The 13,337-nt window shown below is 44.5% G+C and overlaps 1 pseudogene; it reads right to left on the bottom strand.

The window, feature by feature from the left end:
• Positions 1 to 209: 209 nt before the first annotated feature.
• Positions 210 to 1,012, bottom strand: LOC127680371 (40S ribosomal protein S2-like; annotated as a pseudogene).
• Between the last annotated feature and the right edge of the window lie 12,325 nt (positions 1,013 to 13,337).

Consider the following 13,337-nt stretch of genomic DNA (forward strand, 5'->3'; position numbering starts at 1 on the left):
CTTCCTTCCTTCCTTCCTTCCTTCCTTCCTTCCTTCCTTCCTTGCCTTTTTCCTTCCTTGCCTTTTTCCTTCCTTCCTTCCTTCCTTTCAACAGACTAAATTCATTTATTTTTCTTGTATAAAAACCCTTATGTGGTAGCCACAGCTGGAGCCTGGGTCCTCTGAACAGAGACTCTGGTGTGCGTTTTCATGAGATGATCAGTGAATTCCTAATAAGGAGACTTGGTGAACACAGTCTATTTCCAGAGGTCGGAGGTCAAGTCAGGTAGCTGTAGGTCTTGGAGATGGCATCAAAGTTGGTCTTGGCAAAGTTACCCAGGGTTGTAGTGCAGCCTCTGGCTGAAGTGCAGCAGTCATCTATACCGGCCATCTTCCATAGCTTCTTGGGCACAGGAACAGAGACAATACCAGTGCCTCTGGGGGCAGGGATGAGACTCACCAGCACAGAACCACAGTGGTCTGTCACCTTGTATGGAACCGTGTGGGGCTTGCCAATCTTGTTCCCCCAGCAGCCTCTCCGCACAGGAACAATGGAGAGCTTGGCCAAGATGATGGCCCCTCGGATGGCAGTGGCGACCTCCTTGGAGCACTTAACACCAAGACCAACATGACCATTGGAGTCCCCAGTAGCAATGAAAGCCTTGAACCTGGTCCTCTGGCCAGCCCAAGTCTGCTTCTGCACTGGCATGATTTTCAGAACCTCGTCCTTTAGGGATGTACCCAGGAAGAAGTCAGTGATCTCAGACTCTGTAATAGGCAGGGAGAACAGGTAGATCTCCTCTAAGACTTGATCTTCATGTCCTTAACCAGGAGGCCCAGCGTGGTGACAGGATCCTTGTCTTCAGCTTTACCTCCAGGAGCCCCGCGGCCTCAACCATGGCCTTGGCCATGGGCCCCTGCCCCTAAGACTGCTGCAGTCTCCTAATCCTGGACCCCCAGGTCCTTCAGGCCCTCCCACTGCACTGGGTGTCATCTGCCATTTGGTGTTTTCCCCAAAGAAGCCAGACTCCATTTCTTTCACTGCCTTCTGTGTGGGTCAGCTTCCCTTTACTGTATCAAAATGCTTGTGCACTCATCTTACAAATGGAAATGGTTTATTTTGGCTCACAGTTTGGAGATTTTGGTCCAATGCTTGGTAGGCCTGTTGCTTTGGGTCTGTGACAAGGTCACAGATAACAATGGTTGGGCCTATGGCAAAACAAAACAAAACAAAATGAATCAAACCCCAAACAAACAAAACAAAAAACAAAAAACAAAAAAAACCCAGTATAGCTGGAAAGAACCTTTCTTCTATGCACAGCTCAAGAGAGAGGATGGGGCTGGAGAGATGGCTCAGCAGTTAAGAGCACTGACTGCTCTTCTGAAGGTCCTGAGTTCAATTCCCAGCAACCACATGGTGGTTCACAACCATCTGTAAAGGGATCCAATGCTCTCTTCTGGTGTGTCTGAAGACAACTACAGTGTACTTACATATAATAAATAAATAAATCTTTAGAGGGGGGGATGGAGTAGAACCCCACAATCCTCTTTGAGGGGATTCCCTATGTCATAAGCTCCAGCTTGATCCCACCTGGGTGCTACACTAAAGCCTGCATCTTTAATACATGAGCCTTTGGGAGACATTCTAGGTACAAACTACAATCCTTCCCAATAGTGCTACACTGGGCAGCAACCTTAATGCGGGTCTGTTCTAGTTTACTTTCTATTGCTGTCACAAATGCTGTGATCAAAAGGAACATAGGGAACAAAGAGTTTATTTCAATTTACAGGTTAGAATCCATCATCAAGGATGTCGGGGCAGAACTGGAGCAGAGACCATGGAGTAAGGATGTTTGATGGCTTGAAGTCCTAGGCTCTTTCGGCTAGCCCTTCTCTTTCCTTCTTTCTTTTTTTATATTTTTAAGATTTATTTATTTTATATAGGTGAGTATTTTGCCTGCATATATGTATTTGCAACATGGCGCATGCCTGGGACCCACAAAGCCCTTGGATCCCCAGGACCTAGAGTGACAGGTGATTGTGAGTCACAATATGGGTGCTAACCTGGGTCCTCCGTAAGAACAAAAAGTGTTCTTAACGGCAGAGCCAGCTCGCCATCCCTTTAAAAGAACTTTATTTCATGTGCGTGTGCGTGTGCGCGTGCGCGTGCGTGCGTGCGTGCGTGTGTGTGTGTGTGTGTGTTTGAGTGTACACGTGTGCACCATGTATACATGAGCTTGCAGACATCGGTAGAGAGTGTCAGACTCTGGAGTAACGGGCACCTGTGAGCCGCGTGGGTGCTCTGAGCGAACAATGAGCACGTTTAGCTACTGAGAATGTCTGCCACTGTTGCGTATGCCCAGACTCACTGCCGGGATGATGCTGCCTACAGTGGACCAGGCCCGCCACAGCAGTGAGCAATCAAGAAACCGCCCCTACCAGCCGGGCGGTGGTGGCACACGCCTTTAATCCCAGCACTCTGGGAGGAAGAGGCAGGCGGATTTCTGAGTTCGAGGCCAGCCTGGTCTACAGAGTGAGTTCCAGGACAGCCAGGGCTACACAGAGAAACCCTGTCTTGGGAAAACAAAACAAAACAAAACAAAAAAAAAAAGAAAGAAACTTAACTTTATCTGACATTAACAAATCTAAATCTCTTTAATCCCAGCACTCTGGTGGCAGAGAAAGGCAGATCTCTGTGAGTTCAAGGCCAGTCTGGTCTATAGAGTGAGTTCCAGAACAGCCAGGGATACACAGAGAAATCCTGTCTCAAAAAAACAAAACCAAAACAACAACAAAAAAAAAAAAAAAGAAGAAGGAAAAGAAAATGCCCCTACAGATGCGCCTACAGGCCAATCTGATGTTGGTAATTACTCAACTGAAGTTGTCTTCCTAGATGTGTAAAGTTAATGACCAAGATTATCCTTTCCCCGCCCCCCCCCCCACAGGGTTTCTCTGTGTAGCCCTGGCTGTCCTGGAACTCACTCTGTAGACCAGGCTAGCCTCAAACTCAGAAATCTGCCTGCCTCTGCCTCCCAAGTGCTGGGAGTGCTCTCTCTCTCTCTCTCTCTCTCTCCTTCTTCTCTTTCTTCCCCCCTCCCTTTCTCCCTTTCTTTTTGTCCTTTCAAGACTGGGTCTCACTAGGTAGCCCTGGATGTCCTAGAACTCGCTATGTAGAACAGGTTGGCCTCAAACTCACAGAGATCCACCTGCCTCTGCTTTCCAAATGCTGGGATTAAAGGAGTGCTCCACCACCTCGTGGCTGGTTTCTTTTTTCTTGAGGATGTCTCAGTCTCTTTGATATATATTTGTAACCTGATGAAGCAGGAGTGGGAAGAAGAAAGATCTCATCTGTGCCCCTCACATCAGCCAAAGCCTAGTCTATCTTGCTTGTCCGGAGAATGAAATGAGTCGGAAACCACACCACTAGATTCCATTCCTATTGTTACTTCTTGCCGCTTCCTTGGGAATCACGCTGGCTCAGCCCAGCATCTCAGCCCAAGGCCAAGAGACCGCTGAGGCCCCAACATCCTGAACTCATTTGCTCATGCCTGGATGAATTGCTCAGTCCCACAGGCTACGCAAGGCTGGGTCTTTGAGAAATGACCTGGCATCCATACCAGGGCCAGCTGAATCTCCTGAGGCTGAATTCAATTCTGTCCAAATAAAAAATGATTCCTGTTGGCCTCATCCATCCCTGTGGTCTTGTACTACCAGGCTTTTGATGTAACATTTCCTCCAGCAAAGTCGTCAGTTCCCATTGGGAAATGTCCAACTTACTCTTCTGCGTCTGACCCGGGGAGGAAAAAAAGGACTTGAGAGTCAATTGCCTCTGGGAGGTCAAATGCAAAGAAATCCTCTGGCTAGAATTACAGTATACGGGGATCCCCTCCACCCTCCAGGTCAGCTCAGGAAAAGGGGGCTGGGATGGACACCCAGAGGCAAGAGACTGAACGGGTGTGACAGACAGTAACCACAGTGCAGGATCAGTCCTGTGGGACTTGGTCCCCGGACTTTTTTCAAACTTTTAAAAATTTGAACCAGCATCCTCTTTCAGTTAAAGGAGAAGGGAGTCAAAGCTTCAGTTTCACTTGAGCCAGGAATCTCCCATCCCTGCCTTTGCCTGCCTGGGCACACACTCTGCTCTGCTAGTGGACAGTGGTTTGGAGCAAGCAACTCCCAGCCTAGAGAGCGTTAGGTCCCCCAAACACCCCAGAACAAAAGGTCACCACACCATGCCCCACTTTGATGTGTTAATAGGCTCCTTGACCTTTTGTTCCTAGCACACTTTAATTCCTGGCAGAGGTAGGCCAATCTCTGAGTAGGAAGCCTGTTTGGTTTACAAAGAGTTCCAGGACAGCTAGGGCTACAAAGAGACCTGTCTTGAAAATCTAAAACCAAACCATATCAAAGTAGATGCTGGCTGGTTGCTAGGCTCTCCAGCGAGGCATTGCAAGTCCCTGGTTAGAGTCCTGGCTGCTCTCAACCCTCACACCCTGCTTCCCACCCTAAACCTTTCCAGGCCTTGAGTTTCCTTTCCCTTTCCCCTAGCTTCGGATTCCTATCTAACCCAGCCATTTTGGCCTCTCTAGGTTCCTTTCCCTCTCCCCACCCTCTCTTGTTCCCCTTTTCTGTTCCTCTTTACTCCCCCACCCCAGCCTCCTGCGCAGTGGCCTTGACTATTCCTCTGGTTCAGTCTGGAGACTTCCAGATGCCTCTGGCTGGTCTCTCTCAAATCTACAACAAAAACCTTCTCAACCACACCTAGGAGTCATCACTTCGATTGTTTTCATTCAGAGAGAACAAGGGTCCTCTTGTCTACTGACCTGCTTGATCCTTCAGCTCAACCACAGTTCCAAAGTATCTGAAACCAGCCCAACATTATTCTTTCTTTAAATTAAAAACAACAACAACAACAACAACAACAACAACAACAAATGTATGTAGGGGCTGGAGAGATGGCTCAGTGGTTAAGAGCACTGGCTGCTCTCCCAAAGGTACTAAGTTCAAATTCCAGCAACCACATGGTGGCTCACAACCACCCGTAATGAGATCTGATGCCCTCTTCTGGTGTGTCTGAAGACAGCTACAGTGTACTTACATATGATAATAAATAAATCTTTGGGCTGGAGTGAGAGGGACCAGAACAAGCTGGGCCGGAGTGAGAAGAGATCTTGAGTTCAATTCCCATCTGGACAGCTATAGTGTACTCATATACATTAAATAAATAAATAAATAAATCTTTTTTTAAAAAGTGTGTAAATGTGTGAGAGCAGGTATACACAGGACATGGCACATGTGTGTGGGTGGTCATAGGACAACTTTGTGGAGTTAGTTAGTTCTCTCTTTCCCGGGGTTTATATGGGTTCCCAGGGTTTAACGAGTTCTCAGGTCTATTAAACAAGAACTTTACCCACTGACATCTTCCCAAACCCCAACACTTGTCTTGCCCTTTGCCTGCACCTACTTGCACATGATCCCTGGGATCTACCGGCCAGCCCAGCATCCTCTGTGGCCCTGCCTGCTCCTCCTAGTCTTTCCTTTCCAGTGTAGGTTCCACCTACTTCTCTGGCTTCTGTAGGAAAGCCTGCCTGGTCTTCTCCCTTGTCAGCAGTCCCTAAGTCTCTCTTCTTGCAGCTTATTCCTTATCCCCTTGAGACAGGATGTCGATTATGTAGCCTTGGCTGTCCTGGAACTTCTCCGTGTAGACCAGGGTGATCTTGAACCCACAGAGATCTGCCTGCCTTCGTATGCTGACTGCTGGGATTTAAAGGGGGTGCTACAGACAATTCTTTTCTTTGACACTGGTCTCCCTCTTTTCTGGCCTGAGGAGAGGGAGGGAACCTCCCAGTGAATCCTGCAGACCTGTAGCTACAACTGTCCTTCACTGACCCTGAGGCCACCTCTTTGGACTACATTCAGCTCCGGGGATCATGACCTCCTTTTCAGGAAGATCATTCCTAGCATCACCCTAGCTGGCCCTCGGTCCTTGGTGTAGCACGTGTGTCAACCACCTAGTCCTAACAGGCCTTCGTCATTAAGCCAGGCTTCTTGTCTGCAGTTCTTGGCAGGTGCCTGGTTTTGGAATGTACTGGTTCTGGGTGCTGCTCTGGGTTCGTCCCTGGTGCTCATGGGGCTCTTGGCAAGAGTATAAATGGAGGTTCACACCCTAATTTGTAAGCACTTAAAAGCTATAAATTAAGCTGACATGTTATTAGTTAAAATGTATTCCATATGCCTGCCTTGTCAAATACACCTTAGCAATGACAAACTAGAGAAATGTGGGTGAAGCTGTGGGTTTTCAGGCTGAAAGTCAGCAAATGATCAAATATGACTGAATTCAATTTTACATGCTCTGCTTAAGCATTGTATGTGGGCCATATGTGATAAATTATTATTACAGAAAATGCAACACTTTAATTTCATCATAGAAGTCACCATCATTCATGTGACTTATTTTAACCATTCCTTCAAGCCACATTTATATTCATACAAAGTGTCTCCAGATAATTATTTTAAATTTCAACAATGAATTATTTTATATATATCAGCAAATGGCAGTTAACTACTAAACTGTTCAAATCTCTCTTTAATCAAGATTATACTGAAATCTATAGTCTCTCTAGAAATTAGTTTGAGGGTTGGGGATGCCTTTCAGTTGGTAGAGTGTTTGAAGCCATGGCTTCTAGTCTGGGTTCGCACCAAATATGGGCATGTACTGTAATCCCAACACTTGGCAGGTGGAAGCAGGAGGATCAGGAATTCAAAGTCATTCTTGGATGCTGAGTGAACGTGAGGTCACTTTATATGAGACTGTTTTTACAAAGAAAAAAGAAAGAAATCCGTTTGTGGTTATCTGCCTGGAATTTGTTTTTTATTTGTGTTTTACCTTTTAAGACCAGGTCTCACTATGCAATCCTGGCTGACCTGGAGCTTACAGAGATCTGCCTGCTTCTGCCTCCCAAGGGCTGCCGTTAAAGGTGTGTGCCACCATACCTGGCCTACATATGAGTTTTATTCATTGTCATGAAAATGTTTTCCCTCTCTGATTGCCTTATATTTTATTGAAATATCAGTTTGTTTATATATTCTTTTCTTTTGAGACATTTTTGTGTGTGCATTTGCACATGTTTACCCATGAATACATCTTTGTGGGTTCAAGCACACATAGAGGTTAGAGAGCATCGTCAAGTGTTGGTTGTCACTGTCCTCTTTATTTGAGGCAAAGTTTCTTTGTTTTTTGTATGCCAGGCTAGCTATCTCTCAAGCCTCTGGGCTTCCAAAAATTAAGAGAGGACTTAGTAGAGTGCTTGTCTAGCACGCATAAAGGCCTGGGCTTGATCCCCAACTGTGTATGCCTGTAATCCTTGTACTTTTGAAGTGGAGACAGAAGGAATCAGAAGTTTGAGGTCATCCTCGAGCACAGTGCTCAAGGGCAGCCTGGGCTACAGGAGACCCCATTTCAAATAAAGAAAGAAAGCAAAAGGAAGTGAAACAAAGCAAAAGAGCAAAACAAAAACGCAACAACAAGCAGATGAAACCTTTAGATGCTTAGACACAGAACGGAATGAAGTTTGGTGCAAAGACAGAACTAGCATCCTTCTTAAACATACCTATCAGTTTGAAGCTGGAGTCAAAGAGGAGATGGGGGTAATCTTAATTGTTTGCAGAGAGACAGGAAAGCACTATACTCTCAATCAAAAAGTCCAGATAGGCAGGATCCTAAAAACAGAAATGTGCTAGAGGTTGACCAGATGCCCCAAACATTGTGCCTCAGTTCTGCTTCAGGTTTTCCTATTTAATTTGAGGAAATCAGTCCCCAAACCTGTCTATATAACAGGGAAATAGAAGGGAAAGGGAAAATGTATGTGTGTGTGCATGGGTGTTCACGTGTGTGCACATATAAGCAGAGGCAAGAGGACAGTGTCTCCATCTTGTGTTTTGAGATAGTGCCCCTTACTTTACCTGGAACTTACTGATTGGCTTCTCTGGCTGCCAGAAAGCCTAAGAGATCCTCTGGTCTCCTCTTCCCCAGCACTGAGATTACTGCCATCACTTGGCTTTTTATATCGGTGCTGGGAACTCAGGTCTTCATGCTTGCAGAGCCAGCTCTATACCTGGAGTGATCTCTCCAGTCCCTGAAGATCTTTTATATGCAGCTGTTTATGGATTTTAAAACTGATTCTATAGGTATTTGTACTATATGACAGAGATCAGAGTCTCTGTGTGTATAGACAAGTAGGAAAATGGTGCTGATAATCAAGGGAATAAATAGACAATACCAACAGACCCAGCAATGGGGTTGTTATTAGAGTTTGAAGACAGAGCTCTAAATTTTATAAATTAATTAAAATGATAAAAAATAACCATGGGCAAATGGGTGAAAAATAAATACCTTTAAAACAGAATTGGAGGGCTAGAGAGATGGCTCAGCGGTTAAGAGCACTGACTGCTCTTCCAGAGGTCCTGAGTTCAATTCCCAGCAACCACATGGCGGCTCACAACCATCTGTAATGAGATCTGATGCTCTCTTCTGTTATGTCTGAAGACAGGTACAGTGTACTCATATGTATAACATAAATAAATAAATATTTTTTAAAAAAGAGAGAGAGAATTGGAATTCACGAAAGTGAATCAAATAGCCTGAGAACTACTGAGAATTTAATTTTGGTAGGATTCTTTTATAACAGGGTAATGGGCACTAAATAGAATTAACTCTTGTATAATTTATCTTAGTTATATATTATATATGATTTATATCATATATATAATTTATCCTATGTATTGAGGTTAGCAAGAATGAGACTACAGCTCAGTGATAGAGCACTTGCCTAATGTGTGCAAAACCTGTAGTCAATTCCCAATATGAAGAGTGGAAAAAGGAAGGAAGGAAGGAAGGAAGGAAGGAAGGAAGGAAGGAAGGAAGGAAGGAAGGGGAAGGGAAGGGAAGGAGGGAGGAGGGATGGGGAGGGAGGGAAGAAGGGATGAAGGCAGGCAAGCAGGGAGGGAGGGAAAGAGAGAGAGGAAGGAGGGGGAGGGAGAGCAGAAGGAAAGAAGGAATGGAGGGAGGGAGGGAAAGAAAAAGAAAGAACAAATGAATCTAACTTTTCTGGAATGGAGATGCATGTTCACACCCTACCACGTAGGAGCAGAAGCAGGAGTACCAGAAATTTAATGCCATCTTTAGTTTGAGGACGGTGGGAGGCAGGCTGATCCGAGGCTTTCTCCCAGGCCTGATATATGGAGGGGGAATGCAATTGGTTCCTTGTCTAAAGCCATGAACATGCTTGACAAGGCCTTGAAGCTCCCCCAGTAGAGGCATGGGACCAGAGCCTTGGAGGAGCTTCAACTGCAGATCCTGTCACCCTAACTCAACTGCAAAGGCTTATGGGTATCGGTCCTTTGTTACCTTTGTGCAACATCACTTGATTAGCTTCCTACTAACCCCTTCTCATCATACAATAATGTTCTGCCGTTTCTGTCCCCTTTCCCCTGAAAATTGTGTATAAGATGATGGTGTATTTCTTAACAAACTTGCTTGCACGAACCATCACCATGTGCATGATCTTCTGAACTTTCCTAAACTTTTCTGTCTTCTTTATTTCTCATCCCCTGGTTCTTCCTCTCAGGAACCTGTCATAGCAGAACGACCTGCTGGCTCAGATCAGAGGATAGCCTGGGCTACATGAAATACTGTCTCAGAAAAAACAGATTAGGGCTGACCAGATGGCTCAGCGTGTAAAGGAACTTGCTATCAAGCCTGAGGACCTGAGGTTGATTTCTGGGATTCATATAGCAAAAGGAAAGACCTGATTCCTCAAGGTGTCCTCTGATAGCTACACATGTGCTGCAACTTGTGCATGAATAGACATGAGCATGTGCACGCACACACACACACACACACACACAATTTTTAAAATATAATAATAATAGTAATAATAATAATAGTGTATAATGCCAGACGGTGGTGGCGCATGCCTGTAATCCCAGCACTTGGGAGGCAGAGGCAGGTGGATTTCTAAGTTTGAGGCCAGCCTGGTCTACAGAGTGAGTTCCAGGACAGCCAGGGCTACAGAGAGAAACCTACACAGAGAAACCCTGTCTCAAAAAACCACACACACACACACACACACATACACACACACACACACATAGTATAAAACAAATTAACTGACCTCTTTCTGGAGGCAAATATATCAATCAGTAAATATGGATAGTTTATGTTTCATTATAAAAATTAAAAAAAATTTTTTTAGATAGGGTCTCTCTATGTAGTCCTGGCTAGCCTGGAACTGGCTATGTAGACTGTTGAGGTTGGCCTCAAACTCACAGAGATCCTCATGCTTCTGCCTCCCAACTGCTGGGATTAAAGGCGTGCATCACCATCACTGTTTTTTTTTATAAATTTTTATCTGACATATCTGGGAAGAAGGAATCATTAGCATTAAGGACTGGTGGAAACAAACAAGTAAACAAACAAAAAATTAGCCTCTGCATCTAACAGTCTGAGTGGTCAGATACCTTCAGCAGTACTGTAGACCACCAGGGTATCCTGGAGTGCTCGAGAAAAACCAGAGATAAAATAGGCTCCCTTAAAGTTCAATTCAAAGAATAGTCATTGTTTCATAGGTCAGGGGCAAGTCATAGCAAGAAACTAACTGTAAAATCTCAGCTAAGGAAAAAATGAAAAAGTCTATATTCTATTTAATTCAATTTTTTTTGTTTGGGTTGCAAATTCTTCTGGGAAATTAAGTCATGAAAAACAAAAAACCTGGAACACATATAGAAAAGAGTACAGTATCTAGAAGTGAGAGACCTGGGGGAAATCTCAGCCCCACCATGTCTCAACAGAGCTCTTCGCAATGCTCGGCCATCAAGTCCAGGTTTTTTTTACTAGCTTCCGAAGAGAGAACACTCATTAGGCCTCTCAGAGAGCGCTTAGGCAGTAGCCCCAGGAGCTGTGATGGCTCTAATGTTTGAGGGTCAAATGTTCATTGTCCTGAAGATTTTTAAAAACTTCTTTTTAATTTTTAATCTTCTGGAAGATTTGTTTGTTACTACAATGATATAAGAATAAAATGAATAAAAGAATAAATGTATGTATATATATATACATATATATTATTAAGTGAAACAGAGACAAGGGAATGTAACAAAAAGGAGAAACTAATTGTCAGCACAAATATCAGAAGTGGAGATGTTTGAGATTCTGCACTGTAATTTATCTTGTGCATTGTGAATTTTAACTAAAACAAAAGACTGTGCTAAAAAAAAAAAGTTCCTCAAGCCAATTCAGGGGAGTAGCCATTCTGAAAAGCCTGTTGTCAACACAAGATGAGACAGGTTTAAGCAACAGGGCCACCAGCTTACATTCTTCCCTAACAGGCATGTCCAGAAGATGTTTTTAAGCTGGGCGGTGGTGGCACACGCCTGTAATCCCAGCACTCTGGGAAGAAGAGGCAGGCAGATTTCTGAGTTTGAGGACAGCCTGGTCTACAGAGTGAGTTCCAGGACAGCCAAGGCTACACAGAGAAACCCTGTCTCGGGGAAAAAAAAAAAAAACAAATCCAAAAAAAAAAGTATGTTTGTGCATGTTCATGTGTGTGTGTGTGTGTATGTGCTGGAAAGACAACTCCTTCATTTCAGTACCTTGTAATCGCAAGATCCTGAGTAAGACTGTCAGAACCCATGTCAAGAAAGCCAGGTTTGGTGAGGCATGCTTGTAATCCCAGAACTGGGGAGGTGGAAACAGACAGACTTCTAGGGCTTGATGGCCACCAGCCTGGCCTACTTGGCATGTTCTAAGTCACGGATACACTGTGTCAACAAAAGAGTCAATGGTTCCTGAGGAAAGTTGTTTTAGGTTGTCCTCTGGATTCTACATGTGTGTGCACACACGTGCATTACTTCTTCTACCCTTCCGGCCTCCCTCAGCACAACCCCTGTCCCCATGCTCTATCTCCATGCTCCCTTATGGCTGTGACTCTGACTAGCTATGACTGGCAAGAGCTGAAGCTTCCAAACATAGCCTAAAGGTCTTTTTGCTTAGTCTGAATAGCAAGTTCTAGGACAGCCAGGACTTCAGAAAGACCCCATCTCAAAACAACAACAACAAACAACAAGAATAAGAACAAGAACAAGAAATACCAACTTGTGTCAGGCATGGTGAGTCCCACCTTTAATCCCAGCTTTTGGGAAGCAAAAACAGGCAGATACCTGAGTTTGAGGTCAGCCTGATCTACACAGTAAGTTCCAAGTCAGCCAGAGCTGAACAGAGAAACTTACCATTTTTTGAGCTCATCCTGCCCTCATTTACATTGGTATTTTGTGTTTTGTGTCCATACTGTTGTGAAATTGTGGCCTCATCAAATACAATATAGAGGCTTTAAAAGTCTGGAGCTACTACGGGAGTTTCCTCCTTCTGCTTCCTCTTCTCAGAGAGAAGGACCGACCATTCAGGGACCTTGTCTCTAGTTAGTTTAAAACTGAAATGTGGCATGCAAGAGTTAATAATCAGACTGACTTGGGATTAAGGAAATAAAAAGATTCTGAAGAGACATTTTAAAATCCAATCAGCAGGGTTGGAGAGATGGCTGGGTGGTTAAGAGCACTGGGTGCTCTTCCAGACGTCCTGAGTTCAATTCTCAGCAACCACATGGTTGCTCACAACCATCTGTAATGGGATCCAATGCCTTCTTCTTGTGTGTCTGAAGACAGAGTACTCATATACATAAAATAAGTAAATCTTAAAAAAGAATCCAGTAGGCATAAAACTTACTTACTAGTGAAAGGATAGAAAATAATACAGCCTAACTCTAATGACCCCAAGAAATCAGGAGTTTAAAATACTATCTCGTTTTGTTAGAAACTAGGTAAAAGGTCACATTCCAGAGCCCACCCTTTGTTTAGACCTAGCAGAAAGGCCTTGAATAGGTGATCCTGGCCCCATAGGGTGACTGGAAATGGGCTAAGCTTATCTTCTGTAAACTTACGCCATTACCCCTAAGCAGGAGTTCACGCAGCTGTAGACATTATAGGAAACTAATTGGTCCACTGAGCGCGGGCTCCAATAATTTAAACTGATTGGCCTAAAAACTATGGAGTGGTACAAATCAATTGGCTCGCATTTCGTGGGCTCTCCATGCTAAGAAATGATTGGTTTGTGATTCGAGGGCTCTGTCGTAAACTTATAAAAGCTGTCGCAATTCGGCACTCGGGGTCCATAGTCCTCTAACCCTGCATGGTGCACAGCTATGGAACCCAGAATTCTGGAAATAAAGAAATCCTCATGCTATTGCATGGAGGCCATTTCTCGCGAGTGATTTGGGTGTCGCCTTCCGGGATGTGGGGTGCTGGGGCGC

This window comes from Apodemus sylvaticus, chromosome 3, assembly GCF_947179515.1.
Source record: "Apodemus sylvaticus chromosome 3, mApoSyl1.1, whole genome shotgun sequence".
Classification (NCBI taxonomy): Eukaryota; Metazoa; Chordata; class Mammalia; order Rodentia; family Muridae; genus Apodemus; species Apodemus sylvaticus.